A 23437-nucleotide genomic window follows, 5' to 3' on the forward strand; every position below is an offset into this window, starting at 1 on the left:
TTCTGAAATTTTTTCGGAATTTTTGGACCTCGTTTTCGGTCCCGAGGCAGAGTAAAAATTCAAAATTTTGTATTCTGAATCGAACCGGCCGAATCGAACAGGACCGGATCGGACCGGTTGAATCGGAACGGCCTTTTCCTTCTTCCCTTTTTCTTCCCCGCGCGCGTCGTCCCTCTCCCTTTTCTCTCTCTTTTCTCTCTCCTCCCCACCCCGGTAGCCGGCGACCACCTTGACCCCTAGCAGACCGCGCGCCGACCCTCCCGGCCGTGGCGCCCAAAGGCGGAAAACGCGCGAAATGCCCTCGCACGCGCTCGTTTCGACTTCCCTGGCCAAATCCGGCCGATCCGGCTACCAATTGGACTGGGTCTTGTGTCTAAAATCATCTACTCGGCGAGAGCTTTCCATAGACACCAAGAACGCCGAAATCCATCGAGCGGTTTGTCCGATTTTTGCTCGGGAAGATTTTAGCCTATTTCGACTTTTGGGCTAGATTTCTCGAAAACCGTGAATCCCACGAGGAAACGAGGCCACCAAAGACGCTCCATTCGTCGAGAGCTTCGTAACGACATAAATTTGAATTTTTCCACCTTTGTTTTTGGTGGGTCCCACGGAACTTCGCATTATTATTACGACCATAAAATTAGCTTAGAAAATAATGAAAAATTTATGTACTAAACCCCCTGAAATGGCCTTCGTGTAGTTATCCTCGATTCGCGGAAAATCGACAGTTGACCAAGTGCGCAAATTTGGGCGCATGGACGTTCTGGAAAAGTCTCCGAATTGGACCGAGGTTTTGGCTAGCCCCCCATTGTCAGACGTCCCGAGCGTGTTCCCGAAGTCGGAATCGGCAAAGGTAAACCCGAACCTTGCTTTTTCGTAATTTTCTAGTGCTTAAATAGGATTAAAAATCCATAAAATATTCGTGGTAGCTTAGAAAATTACGATTCTTTTTGCAATAGCTTAGTAATATTGCTAAGGACCGCGGGGCAAAGTTTTATAATTTTTAGAGCTTGTTTGGGCAGTTTTTGCAAAAATGATCAATAATAAGGACTAAATTGAAATTTTGCGTATTGTGATGGATGACTGATTTGATGGGCCCAGGAGGGGCTGTGTGATGTGATTGAGTTGTGGGCATATGGATTGTGAATATAGAAGTGTGTTTTGAGCTCTTTTGCAGGTTGGGTAGGTCCTAGGTATAGGGGAGACTCTGCCGGATTTTCGGCACGACTTAGGACGTATTGGTCTTTTTCTTTGTTTGAATTGAGTCAGATTGTATTAAATAATTGTAATATAATTGTCAGGTGAGCCGGGACAGCCTTCTTCCTCCGCCCAGCCGCCTCAGTGACCATCGTCAAGTCTGTGAGTAAAATATTAATTTTAATTGTAATTTCGATATTATTATATGTTCAGCATGCCCATGCATCACTTATATGCATATATTTATGTAGTTAAACTCTAGGCACGATTTATGTTGCATTCATAACTGTTGATGTGCCATGGATGTTGTTGTGGTAATTTGGAGCAGCAGTGCGTGCGTTGGCGTGCGTGTGATGTGGTGTGGACTATGGATAGGACGGGCGCCACGCTTGAGTAATTGGCTGGGACCCGATCCTTCGAGGGGTAGTCACGGCTTGAGTAATTCTGGGACCCTCGATTTGGTTATTAAGTGGAAGTCCGAGCTTGAGTAATTCGGCCGCACTGTGTTGGATTTAAGAGAGTCAGATAGGGATCAGCTCCCATATGTTATGATTGATACTACAGGGTGTGTGAGTGCTCCAAAATACCTTTTTGATGTTATGATGTGAAAATGTTGTTGATGTTGCATTTCACTCTACAGGGTGCATTAGTTCTAGATAGTTATAGAGATTATGGTTAAAATTGATATTTTACTCTCTGAGCCGAACGCTCACTCCTGTTCAATATTTTTTTCAGGCTACAGGAGGATTTTATTTTGGTTAACCTGCTTTTCTCCCTCGCAGGTCAATTATTACCGTTTGTATAAACTTGTTAAATCTTAAAATTTCTGCATGTGTTAGAAATGTTATTTGATTTGGGTCTATAAACTAAATTATTATTTTGGGACTCAGAAACTTAATATGCTATGCATGTTTGATGGATTGGATGAGGGAGCTGAGCTCCCATTTATTATTATGTTGATGAGTATGTGGAGGGTGAGCTGAGCTCCCCAATTGACTATATATTGTGTTTACAGGTCGGGTGAGTCGAAAACTCCCCGTTGGTAAGTCCATTTTATGGCCGGACTCTGTCCGTTTGTTTTCTTGATATTGGGCCCAAATGGGCCTTAGAGTTGGGTTAATGAACAGTTAGGCTTACTACGGGCCTCGGAGGCTTTAGGCTGGCCCAGGTCCTAGTGCCGGTCCGGCCCATAGGTTGGGTCGTGACAAAACAAATCCTATTAAAAATTCGCAACAAACCCAATAAATTGGATCGATTACACAGCAACCACAACACTTCCTATTACACATCCTTTTAATCAAACACATAAATTATTTAAAAATATAAATTATTTAAAAATTAATTTTAAATAATTTTATCATATAATTAGCTATTTATTTTTAAATTAACTCATAAATAAAAAAATGCATTTTAAGTGAAAAGTTAAAAGTAAATAGTAAATAGTCATCCATGGCCTTTGGTATCAAAATTCCAATTAAAGCGTTAATTAGAACTCTTAAACCCTAATGTAACACCCCTAATTTTTAAATTTATTATTTTTGGGTAATTATTGATATTTTATTTTATTTGAATTTTAGGAAATTATTTGAAATTTTTTAGATTTTCGAAATCGGGTTTGATTTCCCGAAAATATAAAACTTTAATGATTTTTAAAAATTAATTTAAAAACCACGTGGCAAAACTAAAAATATATTTGGAGTCTACGAATTTTTTTAAGTTTTCTAGAATTTTTTCAGAATTTTTGGGCCTCGTTTTCGGTCCCAAGACAAAGTAAAAATTCAAAATTTTATATCATGAATCGAACCGGTCAAATCGAACCGGACCGGATCAGACCGACCGAATCGGGCCGGCTCCTTTTCTTCTTCTTCTCCTCTTCCTGCGCGCGTTCTCCTCCCCCCCCTCTCTCTCTCTCTCTCTCTCTCTCTCTCTCTCTCTCTCTCTCTCCTATTTTCTCTCTCCTCTCACCTCCCCTCGCCAGCCAGCCGCCTCCCCACCTCGCTGGCGCCCCTCCCCAGCCACCCCAGCTCGCAGGTGGCCGCCTGGAACGCCGGGAAACGTCACGTGAAGCGAAGCGACGCGCAGCGCACCACTTTGTCTTCCCAGCCGAAATCCGGCCGATTCGGCCACCATTTGGGCTGGGTCTTGTGTCAAATACCATCTACACCTCGAGAGCTTTCCATAGACACCAAGAACACCAAAATCCATCCAGCGGTTTGTCCAATTTTTGTCCAGGAAGTTTTAGCCCATTTTGACTTTTGGGTTAGATTTCTCGCAAACCGTAAACCCCACGAGAAAACCGAGAGTACCAGAGCGCTCCACTCGTCGAGAGCTTCGCGGCAACATAAATTTTGAAATTTTTTGATACTGTTTTTTGGTGGGTCCCACGGAACTTCTCAGTATTTTTCCGAGCATTAAATGAGCTTAGAAAATTCCATAAAATTTATGTACTAACCCCCGTGTTGTGGGCTTCGTGTAGGTATCTTTAATTCTCGAAAATTCGACAGTTGTCTGGATCTGTGAATTTACGGCCAGACAGACCGGCTACCGAAAAAGTCTCCGAATTAGATCGAGATTTTGGCTACCCCACCATTGTCAAATGTCCCGAGCATGTCCCCGAAGTCGGAATCGGCATAGGTAAACCCGAACCTTACTTTTTTGTAATTTTCTAGTGCTTAAATGAGATTAAAAATCCATAAAATATTCGTGGTAGCTCAGAAAATTATGATTCTTTTTGCATTAGCCTAGTAATATTGCTAAGGACCGCAGGACAAAGTTTTAGAATTTTTAGAGTTTATTTGGATAGTTTTTGCAAAAAGGGTCAATTATAAGGACTAAACTATAATTTACATGTTGTGATTGATGATTGTTTGGATGGGCCCAGGAGGGGCTGTGTGATATGATTGAGTTGTGGGTGTATGGTTGGTGGATATAGAAGTGTGTTTTAAACCCATTTGCAGGTTGGGTAGGTCCTAGGTATAGGGAAGACTCTGCCGGATTTTCGGCACGACTTAGGACGTATTTGATCTTTTCTTGATTTGTATTGAGTCAATTGTATTAAACAATTGTAATAAAATTGTCAGGTGAGCCGGGACAGCCTTCTTCCTCCGCCCAGCCGCCACAGTGACTGTTATCAAGTCTGTGAGTAAAATATTAATTTTAATTGTAATTTCGATATTATTATATGCTCAAGCATGCCCATGCATCACTTATATGCATATATATATGTAGTTAAACTCTAGGCACGTTTTATGTTGCATTCACAACTGTTAAAGTGCCATGTATGTTGTTGTGGTAATTTGGAACAGTGTGCGTGCGTTGGCGTGCGTGTGATTTGGTGTTGGCTATGGATAGGATGGGTAGACACAGCTTAAGATCTTTGCTGGGACCCGATCCTTCGGGGTAGTCACGGCTTGAGTTCTTCACTGGGACCCCGATTTAGTTTATTAAGCGAAAGTCCGGCTTGAGTTCTTCGCTGGCACAGGTTGGATTTAAGAGAGCTATATAGGGGATCAGCTCCCATATATTTATGATTTGACACTACTGGGTGCGTGAGTACTCCAAATTACCTTTTTGTTGTTATGATATGAAAATATTGCTGATGCTGCATTTCACTCTACTGAGGTTAACCTGCTTTTCTCCCTCGCAGGTCGTTCATTAATGTTTGTATAAACCTGTTAACTCTTAGAATTTTCGCATGTGTTAGAAATATTTATTTGATTTGGGTCTATAATATAAATTGTTATTTTGGACCTGTAAACTTATTTTTTATGCATGTTGATGGACTGGATGAGGGAGCTGAGCTCCCATTTATTTTTATGTTGTATGAGTATGTGGAGGGTGAGCTGAGCTCCCCAATTGATTATATATTGTGTTTACAGGTCAGGTGAGTCAAAACTCCCCGTTGAAAGGTCCATTTTATGGCCGGACTCTGTCCGGTTGATTTTCTTGAAATTGGGCCCAAATGGGCCTTAGAGTTGGATTGAGAAATAGTTAGGCTTACTACGGGCCTCGGGGGCTTTAGGCTGGCCCAGGTCCTAGTGCCGGTCCGACCCATAGGTTGTGTCGTGACACCTAATTTCAGTATGTTTTCTAAATTTCTCACAATACTGTCACAAGAAACAAAAAATACAATGTTTATATTGGTCCATACCGTAAAGAGCATTGCCCCCCACATCCCCGACAAGGTCAATGATGGGCTTTGGGCCTAAGCCTATTGGCCCGTGTCTCCACTACTATCACAGACCTCATAAAAATATTTCAATCGGACAAAATTAGATCCATGAAAATATATCCAAAATTCAAGTCACATAAATAATAGTATGCTTAGTGTTTGAATTTTGTATAATTATTGTCAAATTCAAAGGGAATATGCTATTATTCTCAAATTGCCACTATGGTATACACTTTAATGATAAAAAATTCACTTTTCATGAAAGGAAAGATAAAAAATTTACATTCAGTAAATTATTATCTAAATTCAATTTATTATAGATTCAAAAAATTACACACACACACACACACACACATATATATATATATATATATATATAGACATATAAATAAATGAAATTTATATTTTTACATTTTAAATTTATGATGAATAAGATATATAAAAAATATACATAACATGTATAAAGTTGAAATGTATTTCACTAGTAATTTTAGATAAAATGATCTAACAATCGTAATCCATGTTAATGTGGTAATGCAATAAAATAATGTGATAATGCAAATTGATGGTTAGACATAAGTGAACAGAACTTTGAGAAATTTGATTAGAAGCATTTGTGCAGAGCGACCTAAGCAATGGGACTTAATAATTTGCCATATGAGTTTGCCTATAACAATGTTGTTCATAGTGCTACAGGTGGAACACCATTTTCTATTGTTACGAGAGAAATTCCCGATCATACTTTGGACTTGGTAAAATTGCCAAAGGTCCCTGGACTTAGTACTGCAGCAGAAAATCTAGTATAACAAGTCCAGTCAGTTCAAAAAGGCGTGAAGAAGAAGCTAGAAAAGGCCAATGCAAAATTCAAGAAGCTGAAGATGGGTACATGAGATTTATGACATTTGAAGTTGGGGATGAAATTATGGTATATTATTATTTCTATGGATGAAGTTATGGTACTATTATTTCTATGCGTCTTGAATTTTGAATATATTTTTATAGTGGAACTTTTTCTCTTGTCTTGTCCGTGAACGTAAATTTTACGGTTGAACCACATTAAATCATATGTTTTTTTTTTTTTTTTTACTGTATGGTTATATGATTTATATGTGTAGGTTAGATTTGCGTACGTTCTATTCCTTAGCAGAGTTAGATTGATAATTAGAGCAAGTCATAAACTAAAGCAAAGGAAATGTGGTCCTTTCAAGATCACCAAGAAGATCAATCACAATGCCTATGTGGTGGACTTGCATTGGATGGGGAATATTTCCAGGACTTTTAATGTTGCTAATTTGTAAAACTATTTGCCAGATTGTTAGCTTGGATATCCAGATCATAACTTGAGATTGAGTTCTTTGCCAGTAGAAGTGATTGATGGAGTGTCCGGTGAATTACGCTGCTTGCTTAAGCCTAGTCCTTTGGCTGTGTCTCCTCTTCTAAAGAAAAGGCACATCACAAGACTTCAGTTCCATAGTCGTGTCTATGACCGTGTGTCTTCTTTTGTATAAAACTCTATCAAATAGTGTGCAAAGGTCCGCAAGGTTACACGGCTTGACCTAGTAAATTGTATAAATCACATGCACGGCCTAAAAAATAATGGGAATGAACATTCAACTCAGAATGGTGTTCGCGGCGATTTCTGAATTTATATATATTTTTTCTCTTAGAAATCATATTTTCACTTCCTTTCTTGGATTGATTTATATTTAGTGGAAGTTTATTTTTTCTTATTTTGAGATTGTGAAATCCTCTATAAACTCTTTTGTTTTCCTTATTTTCAGTTTTTTTTTTTAATCAATCAATTATAATTTTCTGCGAAAACAAGGGCTATGTGCTGTATTTGAGTTTGAGATTTAAGACTGAATCTTGTATTTTTGGAAGGATTGATCGTGTGTCAATCTTTCCCATACTATACGTCTTGTCACCAATTTAATTAATTTATTGCTTTCCTAGCAACGTCTTCCCTTAGAATGTAGATAAAAAATTTCACCTGACTGGTCTACTTGAGAACATACATATCATCACTCCATAGACTACCCAAGACTTAGAGTGCAGCTTGGCGTAAGTTTCTTGGCCCCTACACATTATAGACTTTTAAAGTATTAATATTCATCTCTGTAGACTTAGAAATTTCATATTATAGGTAATATTGAATTATTTTTTTTTTAAGACTCTATGGAAGATATATGTTTGTTTCTGGAAAAAAATTAGACAGACATCTTTTATATTATGAGTCAGACATCCAATGAAAAAAATGAGAGACATCACGTTTTGGAAGAGTCCTCATCTTTCAAAGAAACAAGGATGGACATCTCTTCTAGGGATGTACAATATTAACATTTTTTGTTAAAATAATTAAACTCTCTTCTTTAATTTGATGTTGAAAACTTTCAATTCTTGATTTCTAATAATTTTATTTAAATCAAGTCTTCATCCACTCTTCCTCCCCTCCTCTTTCCTCTCTCTTTCTTTTTCTCTTTTAAATTTTTTTTTTCCCTAGTCAGTGATGAGTTTCTCATCGGTGACTACCCTTAGATTGTTCTCCTTTCCCTTTTATTGTTTTTTTGTTATTTTTTCTAATAAACTCTCATATATGTGTTCGTTTAAACATATCTAAGTTTCTTCTCTCATATTTGTATCATTTAAAAATAGATATGAGGTTCTTTCTCTAGTATTGGGCTCCTATCTCCCCATTATTTTGTTCAATATTTGAATGGTTTATTTGGTAATTTAAAATACAGGATCGTTAATTTTTTTTTTTTGTTGGAGACTCAAGTATGGGTATTGAGATAGAGCCTAGTAGTGTGGTTCTTCCATTGACGTTTGGTAGTTTAATATCTTTTGTGATCCACAGAGCTAACAAGATTCCGAAATGGCAGTATTGTAGAAGATTTCTTTGTTCGTTCAATATAAAAAAGGACTAGTTGCTACCCAGAAGGTTATTCTACTCTATCAGATCATCTCTGGATAGAATATTTTAACTGTCTATGTTTATATTTTTTTTCTTATGAGAATATTATGCTATATTAATCTTATTATTCTTATTAATAAACTGTCAAATTTTATTAAAAAAATAATTTTATTTAAATATATTTAATTAGGATTAGTGTTAAAAAAATTAACTCCGCCTAAGTAATTTGTGCTTAGCCGGTCCCAAGCCCGGATAAAGGATGAGAGTCGCGATAGGTGACAACCAGTATAAAAATTTCATCACATCCTATGATATGAATTCAAATGATATAAACGTTGGGGTGTCCTCTACTTACGACACGCTACATCGGAGCCCGGGTGTAGTGAGAAATATGCAAGGGTATAGGACGTTCACAGAAAGCGACGTGCCATATCGGTGCCCGGGTGTGGTGTTAAATGAGCAAGGGTTCCCACAACATGGACGGGTGTGGGTAAAGAAATTAGTCCACAGGACAGATAATAGAACAGATAGTGGAACAGAACACAAGATAGGCATAGAGAACAATAGAAGATATCATAGAAGAAGATCAATTAGGAATGAACATGATAGGAGGAGAATCAGGGTTGGTATTTGGAATGTTGGATCACTTACAAGAAAATTAATAGAGCTTGTAGATACCTTGAAAAGAAGAAGGGTGAATATTGTTTGCATTTAGGAGACTAAATGGGTAGGAGAGAAAAGCAAGGAAGTGGATAATTTAGGGTACAAACTGTGATTTACCAGAAAGAAGAGGAACAAGAACGGAGTGGGCATAATCATAGACAGGACATTGAAAGATGCTGTAATAGTTGTGAAAAGAGTAGGAGATATAATTATACTAGTAAAGCTAGTACTAGAAGGAGAAACAATAAATGTAGTTAATGCTTATGCACCACAAATAAGACTAGATAGTGAGAGGAAACAAAGGTTTTGGGAAGATATGGATGATCTAATACAAAGCATACCAAATAAAGAGAATGTTTTTATCGGTAGAGATTTGAATGGACATGTAGGAAATGATAGGCAAGGTTATGACAATGTTCATGGAGGTTTTGGTTTTGGCAGCCGAAATGAGGAGGGAAAAAGCATCTTGGATTTTGCTGTGGCATACGACCTAATACTAGCAAATACCTACTTTATAAAAAGAGAGTCACATTTAGTGACTTTTAAAAGTGGGCAACATAGAAGCCAAATTGACTTCCTCTTAACCAGGAAGACAAATAGAGCTCTATGCAAAGATTACAAGGTCATTCCAGGAGAGGCTTTAACAAGTCAACATCGGTTAGTAGTCTTGGATGTCAAGTTTAGGAATAATTCAAGTAAGGTTAGAAGAAATAGTGTAGCTCGAACAAAGTGGTGGGAGTTGAAAGGAGTAAAGCAAGTGAAGTTCAAAAATGAGCTTCTCGAGTCCGAAGCATGGAAGCTAGATGTGGAGGCCAATGATATGTGGATACAGATGGCATCAAAGATTAGAGAAGTAGCTAGAAAGTACTTGGAGAGTCTAGAGGACATGGACCACCTTCAAAAGAGAGATGGTGATGGAATGAGGAAGTATAAAAGGCAGTGAAGAGAAAAACAGAATGGTACAAGAAATTACCTAAGTATGATAATAATGAGGCATATGAACAATACAAGATAGCAAAGAAAGAGGCAAAAAAGGCAGTTAGTCAAGCAAGAGCGCAGACCTTTGAAAAGTTATATGAGAAACTTGGAACTAAAAAAGGAGAGAAAGATATTTATAGATTAGCAAGGAGGAGAGAAAAGAAATGTCAAGATCTCAATCAAGTTAGGTGCATTAAGGATAAAGAAGGAAAAGTATTGGTGAAAGATGAGGACATTAAAAAAAGATGGAGAAATTATTTTGATGATCTCTTTAACAATAGTCAAAGTGGTAATAGCGAGAATATAGACTACAGAGCAATTGAAAAGAATGTGAATTATACTAGAAGGATTAGATCTTTAGAAGTAAAGGAAGCACTTAAGCGAATAAAAGTGGGTAAAGCCTGTGGACCCGATGGAATACCAATTGAAGTGTGGAAGTGTTTAAGAGATATGGGAATGGCATGGTTAACTAAATTATTTAATAAGATTTTAAACTCAAAGAAAATGCTTGATGAATGGAGGAGGAGTATTTTAGTACATATTTTTAACAATAAGGGAGACATATAGAGTTGCTCAAACTACAGGAGAATTAAATTCAAGAGCCATACTATGAAGTTGTGGGAGATAGTTGTGGAATATCGACTACGTCATGACACTTCTATCTCTCCCAATCAATTTGGCTTCATGCCCGATCGTTCAACTATAGAAGCAATCTTTCATTAGAAGCTTGATGGAGAAATATAGAGATGTGAAGAAAGATTTACACATGGTTTTTATCAATTTGGAGAAGGCTTATGATAGTATTCCAAGAGATGTCTTTATGGAGAGTGTTAGAACAAAAGAGGGTATCTATTAGGTACATACAAGTGTTGAAAGATATGTATGAAGGAGCAACTGCTATTGTGCACACAGTGGGAGGGGACACAAGAGATTTTCCTATCTCAATTGGATTACACCAAAGTTCAGCTGTAAGCCCTTACCTTTTTACATTAGTTTTAGATGAATTGACAAAACATATACAAGAGAGTATCCTTTGGTATATGATGTTTGCAAATGATATAGTTCTGATAGATGAGATGCGAAAAGGAGTCAATAGAAAGTTAGAGCTTTGGAGAAGTATTCTAGAGTCAAAGGGTTTTAAGTTAAGTAGAACGAAAATAGAATACATGCATTGCAAGTTCAGTGAAGGCCGAACTAGTGATAGGGAAGGAGTTAGTTTGGATGGAGTGGTACTGCTCCAAAGTAATCACTTTAAATATCTTGGCTCAATCCTTCAAGTAGATGGGGGATGTGAGGAGGATGTTAATCATAGGATTAAAGCCGGATGGTTGAAGTGGAGAAGTGCCATGAGAGTTTTATGTGATCGCAAAATTCCCAATAATTTGAAAGGAAAATTCTACCATACAGCCATACGACCGGTCATGTTATATGGTAGTAAGTGTTAGGCACTGAAGGAGTCATATGTGTCTAAGATAAGAGTTGCGGAGATAAGAATGTTAAGGTGAATGAGTGGTCATGCTAGACTAGATAAAGTCCGTAATGAGAGTATTAAAGAAAAGGTAGGAGTGATGCTAATTGAGGATAAGTTGAGAGAAGGAAGATTGAGGTGGTTTGATCATGTGAAGTGTAGATATACAGAGGCTTCAGTTAAATAAGTAGAACACATTAGGTTAGAGGATAGAAAGAAAAGAAGGGGGAGGCCTAAATTGACTTGGAGAAGAGTAGTACAATATGACTTAGAAGCATTATACATTTTCGAGGATTTAACCCAAAATCATTTAGAATGGAGAAAGAGAATCTATATGGCCGACCCCAAATTCTTGGAATAAAGGCTTAGTTGAGTTGAGTTGAGTTGTAGTGTTAAAAAAATTCAAAACTTTTAATAATAAAATTTGCAGTTATAGTGTATCATTTCAATTTCATCAATTATATATTCAGCCTTTTGTTTTTGTACTAATTATAGTCAAATTTGAAAGGAATATGTTATCATTCTCAAATTGTCCCACCATGGCAAAACTGTAGTGATTAAAAATTTCACATATAAAAATGATCGTTTAAATTTGATTCATTATAATATAAAAGAAGTATAATTTATTTGTTTATTTATATTTTTAAATTTATAATGAATTAAATCTAGATAAAAAAAATTCTTGATATAAAACATGTTTAAGATCGGTAGAGAGAAAGGTGTATAAAAAGAACGTAAAATATTTATTTTATTTTATTCATTTTTAAATATTTAATAAATTTTTAAATAAAATTAATAATTTTTTGCATGGTTTAACATCTAAATGTGCCATATGAGATATGTAGTGCTAGCAATTAAAAGCCCTTTTTTTTTAATTTGGATTCAATTAATCGACACAAATCTAAAAATTAAAGTAGCATATATAATTTAAAATCAAAATAATTAGCTATAACCGCAAACTTTAGCAAAATTTGGATTTTTATAATTAACTCTAAATAAATCATATGTTGGAACCTAATTTTAAGTTGAGTTTCAACTTCTAATAATTTTAAAATATTTATAATAATTTAAGAAATAAAATAATTTTATTTATTTTTTATTTTTAAAAAATAAAAACTTTTAAATTTATTTATGAAGACAAATTCAATAAGTCATATTAAATTCACAACAACCTAATAAATTAGATCGAAGATAGTGGACGTACTCTTATTACCAATATCGCCTCCTCTTCGAGAGTATTTAGTTTGGCATATAAATCGGTCAAATTTATTTATAAGTAGATTAGTGTTTAGTTTTACTTATAAGTTAAAAAAATTATTTAATAAGTTAAAAAAATTATTTAAATAAATTAGAAGTCACAAGTAAGGTACATATTGTATACTGCAGAAGTGTATAAATTACAAAGAAACAAAATAAATGCACAAAATAATAATATTTATATGGTTCACCACTTCAATATAGGGCTACATTCACAGACACGCTATCTTTTGCTATCAATAATAATAAATCATCAATTACAAGCTCAACACTATCTACTCATCAACCCAATTACAACTAAGAGCCAACACTATATAACTGCTTATAGTAAATATATTAGTCAGTCCTCTCAGTCTCTTTTATACACAACCCAATATATTTATTATTTTGACTGTTACACCTTTTTGACTGCTAGTCATAATTCTAGCAGTACGGCTTATCTATTTATTTTAAAACTACTATTTGATTAAGTAAAATACTATATTGTCATAATAATTTTTAAAAAATATTAACACTCCCCCATTTTAATAACTACAACACTCAATGATATATCTGTTTTGGTCATTTGACAAATTAAATTCATTTTAAGTACTTTTTAACTAAACAGTTAAACTATTTAAAAGTTTTAAATAATTTTACTAAACAATTAATTTTTTTTTTTTTATAAGCAATCTAATTTTATTGATTTTATATACAATCTAAGAAAAACTTAACATGCACCATCCAATTAGAACCCAGTCAATAGACCTCTCTCGCACATCCAACCTAGGACAACGTATGTTAGGTGAAAAAACCTAGAGAAACGTGATACAAAGATGTAACACCCCTCGCCCGTCTACAGTGTAGCCGAGCAAGGCGTGCTACACGGCGTATCGGAGCACCTAGTCTGTGATTATCTCAATTTCTGAACTCAATTTGATTTAAGAAATCTTTATGTGATATTCACAACATACTGTTTCTATTTTCATATTTTAATAAAATCAGTGTTTCAAAAATGGTAATAAAAATTCGGCAAGGTGCCGTATGTATTTCGGACAAACTGTCTTTCTAAACCTGTTAAAAACAGTTCAATATGATAATCTTAACCTTCCAACTAATTTTTTAGTCTCAAAATTTCATAGTTTTAAAATACAATCCATCATAATTTACATTAATCCAAACACTCTCTATAGGAGTTTAATATGTACAAATTATTACAAACCTTAAAGTTTTATGATATACATATTACATAACAAAATATCAAAATATAACTGATAGTCATTACACAAGATCCTAAGTCCTACTATGTATGCAGTGTAGTGGAGATGACTTTGGACTCCTGTGCAAATCTGATGTCTCACCCGGTCGTAGGTCTGCTGAGCTCCCCAGCTGTGTCTCCAATACCTACGCGTAGCAAAAGTAACGTGCTAAGCAATTCTGCTTAGTGGTGTCAAATATAAAGAAATATACACTAAAATAAAATAAATGAATTGTTTATGAATTTATGACATCGATATTCTTTGCAGTTGTTGATTCTACTTTTATTTGCTAAACTTTCATTTTTGCTAATTTTTTGTGGTGCTGTATGTCAATAAACTGAATTTGGCTATTTGAATTTAATAATGCTTAAATTAACTGCCCGTGTAGCCTATACACTGACCAGACTGGATAAACGGATATACTGGCACTGGGTACCTAGTACCTCGGGCCGTCACACCATCGGTCACAAAGTGTCTCCCGGTGTGCAAACAGTGTGACTAAAAAGCCATATAGTCAATCAGGTGATAAGCCAAGTATAATAACACAATCCGTATAGTCGTAGGCTATTAAAATCACAGTGCGGCATAATAAGCCGTAAAAACACAGTATGGCATAAAGCCATTTATAGAACAGCTGTCAGAATTCTATTGGCATGCCAACCTATCCAAACTAGTCAACTAGGCAAACTAGGGCACGTTACAGATTAATTTTTTAATTCTTTATTTTTAGAGTTTACTAGTTATTATGCAATTCAGAAGTCAATGCAAATATTGACCTTTTTAGATATCATGGATAAGTTGATTCTAGTATCAACATGTCACAATTTGTAATTCAATATGCTGCCAATATAGTGCAATTTACCTTTTTTACAAGTTGGCATTTATTGCCAAATTACTTCAAAGCTTCGTTGTATGTTAATGCCAAATTTTCAGTTTTAGTGTGCTAGATTGGTCTAGCCTAATGTCCTATTTCTATTGGTTTTTAGCTTTTGGTCAAAGAAGAAAAATTTTAGCTCTATGTCTTATTGAACTTTTGGCACAAATTTCAGGTCATTCTGAGTTGAATAGACCAAGATATGGTCAATTTACTAAAGCTGGACAGATTACATCTTTAGTGCAAAATTTGGTCAAATTTTAGGTTAAATTCAGTTCTGACAATTTTGGTACCCTAACTTGGGCAAGCAATTTGACTTGGTTCTGGCCATTTTTGGGCTTTGTGTCTTCATAAGAATTATAGCTCTATGTCTAAGCTTTCCATGGTAAAAATTTCAGGTCATTTGGACCTGTTTTGAGTGAGTTATGGTCATCTTAGTGACTACTGTTTATATGGTCAAAAATCTGGGCTTGCACATTACCAATTCCGGATTAGGTCATTTTTAAGGTCAGTTTCTAGGCAGAATTTTGGCAACATTTCTATATGAAAGTTGACATATTTTATGTCTAGTTTTGGCTTCAATTGGCCTCATATCAATTGAGATCACCAATTGTCACTTATGGTTCAATTTACCTTCTGCCTTCACAACACACAATCTGCACATAAATGAACACTTTCAAATGATATTTCTCCTCCTCCCAAAACTACAAATATACATTCATAACACTTTTATACCATTTATCATATCTCAATCATGTCCATTTGGGCAGAATATACAAGTGCTCCATGTACATTATACAACCCTAATTTACAAAGTTAATTTCAACATAATATATACATGAAAATACTTGATTATTACATATACCTCACAACCATTACTTCACATACACTGCCCACAATTCATCTTCACCATAATTTATCAAGAAAATTTATAAAACCAAACACTAATTCATGAATTTAAAGGCTGCCAAAAGTGGCAGTTTGCTAAGGTATACAAATTGCTTTCCAAACCCTTAAATTCAAGTACTCAATGTACATATACATGGGAACTAAATTACTATAACTTTAAAATGACTAAATCAATATTATTTTCCATCCATTAGAGGTAAGAAAAACTCAAGTAACATAGGTTCTCATGGTTGCTGAAATTGAATAATTCCATAATTCAATAAATTCTTCCATTCTCTTCATCATTCAACTCACCTCAACCTAAACATGAAGTTTACTAAAGCAAGGGAGGGGATTTGGACACTTACCTATTTTTATAGCTTGCTCAAACCTCACTAAACTTCCTTCTTTTTGCTCCAAGTATGCTTCCCAAGGTGTATAGACAAGGTTTAGTGAAGAGAAGTGTGAGAACCATGGCTTGATGATAGGTTGATGAAGCTTGCAATGTGTGCGGCCATGGAGGTTTTGGTTGAGAGCTCCATTTCGGCAAGAAGAATATTGTAGAAGAAGAAGATGAAATGAGTGGGATCTATTGTCAAAAAGTCCCATATGTGTCCCAAATTAGGAGTTAGTGGAGCACTTAGGTTAGTTTTATTGTTTAATTATTCAACCTTTCATTATTTGCACATTTACCTCATTTCTTTTACTATTTATATAATGTATTACAATTTAATTTTTCATGACATTTTCAAAGTGTAATACCATTTATTTTTAATGGACATTGAGGTCAAAAGGCAACTCTAGGTGTCAAATGACCAAAATACCCCGCTTTGGGTTGTATTCTCGATTTTTCGGTAACACCGATTTTTGTCTGTTTCTCGATTTTTCGTTTTTTTTATACTAATTTATTATTTTTTCTTTGATATTTCTAGTGTCAATTATATTTCATTAAACCTTTAATTATGTCTCAAAATTTAATTCTGAGGGTTCCTCGTAGTCCTGGGGTTGGCAATTGCCTTCGCCGTAACTTCCCGGTGCAGTCACCCATCGCTACGGTGCCGGCTCGTTTAACCTAGTTTCATTTTATCTCTTTCATTTTTCTTAAATTTTTCTTGTATTTTCTTTTTATTTATTTCATCATTATATGTCTATTTACTATCACTGAAATGTAGTTCCAGACATCCTTGCCCGGACTGACATTAGGTCACCGGAGCAACAGAACGTACAGAACATGTACAGGGAGGATGTTACAAAAGAGATGCTCAACTAAACTAAAATAGAGCTCAAAATTACCAAAGCACAAAGTGAATACTGCAATTGAACTTCTCAAGAAGAACACAACAAGATAAACACAAAAGCAAAGAAGCAACAAACCAATTAGGCAATTAATATAGCAAAAATAGCTATAACCGAAACTACACATCAAACACATCCATCCTCCTATTGATGGCCTTCGCCCTTGTAGACCAACCATGCTAGAATCTATTGCAACCTACAATAAGCGCACCCCAAAAGGTTAAAAAAATGCAATAAACTCATCCAATCTACTTAATCCTTGCTTGGTAAGACCATCGGCTATGGCATTACCCCTGCGCAGGATATGCTTAAAGCTAACGAAAGGTAGCAAATTAATACAATCATCAATTATGTTTGAAAAAGATGATAAACACTAAGGAGTAGTAGATGTTTTCATTGCCCAAGCAAGTGCAACTTTGGAGTCTGATTCCAATATAATTTTATCAATTAATAGATTTAACAAGGAACAATAGCAAGATAACTAGGGAGCTTTTAAAATTGCAATATACTCAACTGAATTTGAGTCAGCCAATCCTATGGGGCAAGAAAAGATAGATAAAAAATTACCAGATGAGTCCCTTAAAACACCACCTATTCCACTTGCTCCAGGTTTGCCTATAGATAAGCTGTCAGTATTCCACTTCAAGCATCGAATAGGAGGGGGCATCCATACCGTGAGTGGCCTAAGTATAATAGTGTTGGACTAAGATCTAGTCCACTGTGATGAAGCCAAAAGTTCTAACCCTAAAAAAGGAAAATTAGCATCTAAAGTTCTCATCCAAATAGAGAGCCGGAAGAGGATAAGAGAGCAAGTAGAAGTCATAGATTGCTTATTATTATTGAAGATCCAATCATTCCTTGAAAGCCAGATAGACCAAGTAATTATGCAAAACAAATTCATCCAAAACTTGTTTTGAAACGAGCCAAAGCTGAGAGATTTCCATTGAATAAAAAGAGAGGAAACATAATTGGGAATCAAAGAACTAATCTCCCACCATTTCAAGAATCAGCACCAAATGTGCCAAGCAAAAGTACAATGTAAGAAAATATGTGATACTGACTCATTTGAAGTGCAGCAATGCGGGCAAATGTTTTAATCTTGAGATAGGATAATAAGCTTGTAGAGCCACTCCCGATAGCATAGTCTTTCATTGCATGCTAACCACACCAACATCTCAGCCTTAGGTGGTGTCAGACCAAGCCAAATATTAGGGAAATTGGTAGAGATTTGGATGTTAGCTTCTAGAAGGCACATGTATATTGAGTGGACTGAAAAATTTCCTTTGACATCAGGCTTCTAAATCAAGCGATCCTCTTTTGACATGCTAGGCTTAACTAAACTAAGCGAATTTAAAAGGTGTAAAAGGGAGTCAGATTCCAATAAGTGAAAGTTTCTTTGCCAAGAAAGACACTAAGACCAAGAATTGTGATTCCATAAGCCCAGCCCATCAACTCTAGCATTCTGATTAGATGAGAGATGATAGAGTCTTGGGAAGAGAAACTTTAAAGCTAAGCTACCCTGTTGGACTAAAAAATAAAAACAGAGCAAAAAAATTTTTTTGGGGAGAAGAGATCAAAGTCTCTATATTTTCATTGCTTTATATAGACAATACAAAAATTTGCTTTTATAGACAGTCAACACCAACTTCCCTTAAATTAAGCAAACATGTTACTTAAGACCATGCCTAAAATAAGCTGGTTCATTAGTTCAAAAGTTAAACATACTTTTCTGTCAAAAGGTACAGCATAGTTATAACAACAAAATTCTAAACAAAATATTTCTAATGTGACAGCATTAGTGTCATAGTTGTTGCATCTTTACTCCTCCTTGACACTGATGCTGCTTTGAACTCCAAGCTTTTCTCTCAAATCTTCAAATATGGACTTTTGCAAACCTTTGATTAATATATCAGCAACTTGATCTTCAGAGCTGCAATGGATAAGTTGAACTTCACCTTCTCTTTCAACTTCCCTCAAGAAATGATACTTGATTTTTATATGCTTTGTCTTTCCATGAAAGACAAGATTTTTCACCATGGCCACAGCTGACTTGCTATCACATAAGATTTCAGTAGCATGCAATTCATAACACTTCAAATCCACTGGCATTTTCCTCAACCATATGGCTTGACTCACTTCTGATGCAGCAGCAATGTACTCTGCTTCTATAATGGATTGAGCTACTATTTCTTGCTTCTTAGAACTCCAGCTCACCATTCCAGATCCAAGAGTAAAATAGGAACCTGATGTACTCTTCATGTAATCAATAGAACTAGCTCAATCACTATTTGTAAAGCCTTTTAACTTCACTTCACAATTCCTTCTATAAAGGATTCAATAATCTACTGTGCCCTTCAAATATCTTAAAACCCTCTTTGCAGCTCTGAAATGACACTGACTTAGAGCTTGCATAAATCTTGAAAGCATGCTAGTTGCATACATTGCATCAGGTCTGGTGACTGAAAAATAAAGAAGGCAGCCAATAAGACTTCTATACAAACTTGCATCAACCTTCTTCCCTGTATCCATGATGCTTAATTTGTCATTAGGAATTAGAGGAGTGCTAACTTCTTTACAATTTTGCATCCCAAAATTCACTAAGACTTCCATCAAATACTTCTTTTGACACAAGAAAAAACCTTGCTTTGACTGAGAAATTTTGATTCCCAGAAAGCATGAAATTTTTCCCAAATCATTCATTTCAAAAACACTCTTCATTCCTTGTTAAATTGATTCACAATCTCATAATTGCCTCTAGTGATCAACAAATCATCAACATAAATGGAAATAATCAATAAATCCCTATTCTTCTCCTTTACAAATAATGTAGCCTCATTGCAACTTTTGATGAACCCCAACTTCTTTAGATGCTCATCAATTCTGCCATACCAGGCTCTTCGTGCCTGTTTTAGGCCATAAAAGGCCTTCTTCAACAAATGAACCTTATTCTCACTCCCTTTTTGTATGAAGCCTTCAAGTTTCTCAATAAAAATCTCCTCCTACAAGTGACCATTCAAAAAGGCAGATTTTACATCTAGTTGAAAAACATACTAACACTTATGAGCTACAAGAGTAATAAGCAATATGATAGTATCAAATCTGGCCACTGGTGCAAATGTTTCTGCAAAATCCCATCCATATTGTTGAGAGTAACCCTTTACAACAAGCCTAGCTTTATACTTATTAATGGTACCATTAGGATTTAACTTCAGCCTATAAACCCATTTAACACCAATGACCTTTTTTCCAGCTGGTCTATCAATAAGGCACCATGTATTATTTTTGCAAATCATATCAAACTCCTCCTGCATTGCTGCTCTTCATTCCTGAGATTTTTTTGCTTCCTCATAATTGACTGGTTCACTTATAGCTAGATTACATCTGTTGTATATATCAGTCAAGCTTCTTGTTCCTCTAATAGCTTCATCATCAACATCTTTTGAATCATAGCCTTCACCTTCATCAGTTGCTTGTGGTTCTTGAATAACATTGTCAATTGAAATTTGTTTAGAAGGGACAACAATCGACTTCTCCCAATCCTAAGAAGCTTCCTCTGCAAACTTGATATTTCTTCTCACAATAATTTTTTCAGACTTCAAATTCCATACTCTATAGCCTTTTGATTGATTGCTATAGCCAACAAAGACACCAACTTCAGCTCTTTCATCTAATTTATCTCTTTTCACCTTAGGAACTTGTATATAGCATAAACAACCAAAGATCCTAAGATGCTTAACAGAAGGCTTAACTCCAAACTACATCTCATATGGAGTTTTATCTTTCAAAGCTTTAATTGGTAGCCTATTAAGCAAGTACACTGAAGTGTTGATTGATTCTGCCCAAAATCTTCTTGGAAGCTGCTTCTCAAGTAACAAACATCTGGCCATGTTCATGACTGACTTATTTTTTCTTTCACACACTCCATTTTGCTGTGGAGTATATGGAACTGTTAATTGATGAAGAATACTGGCCATTTGAAGAAACTTCTCAAATTCATATGAAGTAAAGTCAGCCCATTATCTGATCTCACCACCTTGATTTTCTTGTTGCATTGATTCTCCACCAAAGACTTAAATCTTTGAAAGTTAAAGAACACCTCAGACTTCAATTTTAAAAAGAACACCCAACACATTCTACTGTAATCATTAATAAATAGTAAGAAATACTTGCTTCCATTAAGAGAAGGTGTCCTCATAGGGCCACACACATCAGTATGAACAAGTTGGAGCTTATCAGATGCTCTCCAAGCTTGATTTGTTGGGAATGCTGAACTACTTTGCTTCCCTTTTTGACAGATCCCACACATATCAATAGAGTGATACATAGTAGGCATACCACTCACCAAACTCTTATTGTGCATATGCTTTAATGATGCATAATTGAAGTGGCAAAATCTTTTATGCCAGAGATTAGTCTCATCTAAGGCAGAGGTAAGAGCATGCTTTCCTGTTTTTTTTCAATTCATAAGAAAACTTCTGTCAATCATTGCAACTGACAGTAACTTTGCACCATATTTATCAAATACATCACACTTATTATCATAAAAGTGCAAATTATACTGCTTTTCAAGCAACTGACCAACACTAAGGAGATTTTGACTTATTTCAGGAATAAACAACACATATGAAATAATTTTTGTACCTGAAGAAGTCTCAATAGCAACATCTCCTTTCCCTTTTACTTCTACATAGCTTCCATCTGCAATTCAGACCCTAGATGAATAGCTTCTGTCAAGAGTTATGAATGACTTTGCATTGGAGGTCATGTGGTGTGTACATCCACTATCAATTAGCCATGATGCTAGACTTGGTGCTGCACATTTGCTTTCACATTTAATGGCCATAAAACCACTTTCCTCCATGTCAGATGTTTCAGCAACTTGAGCTTGCTGAGTTTGTTAGTCAAATTTGGTCTTGCACACTTTTTCAACATGCCCAAATTGCTTGCATGATCTTCATTGCACTCCAGGCCTATACCAGCAGTAATTTTCAGAATGTCCCTTTTTGTCTCAATTTATCCAAGCTGGTACTTTCCTTTTCTGCCCTTCCCTTTGTTGCCTTGATAATCTTTCTTCTCCTTTTCCTTTATATAACTAGCAGGCTTCTTTCCTCCTCTACTTAATTGAGCTTTGCCCTTTTGACTAGCAAGTAGAGCACTTTCATTTGTATCTTCAAGTTTGTAAGCCTTCCTCTGCTCTACAACTTGCAAGGCATTCACCAATTCAGCTAAAGATATATCAGACAAATCTTTTGAGTCTTCCAAGGAGGAAATTTTAGACTTAAATTTTTCTGGCAAGCTCACTAACACCTTTTCAATCACCCTCTTCTCTGCTAAATCTTCCCCAAGCAACTTGATTTGATTTACAATTTTCATGAGCCTATCAGCATACTCCTTTACTGGTTCACTCTCCTTCATTTTCAATAGCTCATATTCTCTTCTCAAGTTTAAAACTTGCATGTGCTTGGTCTTTTCACTCCTTTGGAACTCTTCTTTTAATATGTCCCAAGCTTCCTTGCCCCTATCACAAGCCATAGTTCTTGTGAAAATTGTCTCTGTTACTGCAACATGAATGATGGACAAGGACTTGTATTTCTTGGCACTCTCTTCTGCATGGTGTTTCAGTTGAGTCATAGTGGGGTTGGCTCTCAATGGTAGAGGACCATTTCCAGTCTCCACTACTTCCCAGAGATCAAGACCTCTCAGATAGGTATTCATTTTTATAGTCCAAAGCTAAGAATTTTGACCATCAAACACTGGTGGTGGACCAGTTCCAAAGCTGCTGGCAGCCATAACAAATGGGGTTGAAATTGCTTTTTGTTTGTGTGAGGGAACTTGACTGGTTTTCTCTCCTTTGTCACTCATTATTCAGGCCTCTCAAAGATCAGAGAAGGCTCTAATACCACTTGTTGGACTAAAAAATAAAAACAGAGCAGAAAAATTTTTTTTTGGGAGAAGAGATCAAAGTCCCTATATTTTCATTGCTTTATATAGACAATACAAAAATTTGCTTTTACAGACAGTCAACACCAACTTCCCTTAAATTAAGCAAACATGTTACTTAAGACCATGCCTATTAGTTCAAAATTTGAACATATTTTTCTATCAAAAAGTACAACAGAGTTATAACAACAAAATTCTAAACAAAATATTTCTAATGTGAGCATTAGTGTCACAACTGCTGCATCCTCATACCCATCCACCAGTCATGCCAAAAAACGACTCTTCTGCCGTTACCCAACAAGAATTTAATATTCTCCATCATTGAGAAATTACTAAAGTTTAAGGAAATTGCACTTTGATCGTCATTCCACACATTAGAGACATTAGCACCTGATGATAAGAGAAGCCCATTGTCACTGGAGAATTGACATTTTGATTGCAAAATTGAAGCCCAACCAGCTTTAGGGTTCTCTTGCAATCTCCAAAGCCATTTAAAAAGAAGGGCTTAGTTATGCAAGAGAATATTGCAAATACCCAAGCCTTCCTTATATTTAGG

At 35.6% G+C, this 23437-nt stretch overlaps 1 long non-coding RNA gene across 1 annotated transcript in view; it reads left to right on the forward strand.

Annotated features, from left to right (window-relative positions):
• The first annotated feature begins 765 nt into the window (after nt 1-765).
• Nucleotides 766-23437, forward strand: part of LOC131183325 (uncharacterized) — a 115006-nt gene continuing 92334 nt past the window's right edge. Inside the window, exon 1 of the long non-coding RNA XR_009151450.1 lies at nt 766-853. This is a non-coding gene — a long non-coding RNA (uncharacterized LOC131183325). The remainder of the gene's footprint in view (nt 854-23437) is intronic.

The sequence above is a fragment of the Hevea brasiliensis genome, chromosome 9 (assembly GCF_030052815.1).
Source record: "Hevea brasiliensis isolate MT/VB/25A 57/8 chromosome 9, ASM3005281v1, whole genome shotgun sequence".
In the NCBI taxonomy this organism is placed as follows: Eukaryota; Viridiplantae; Streptophyta; class Magnoliopsida; order Malpighiales; family Euphorbiaceae; genus Hevea; species Hevea brasiliensis.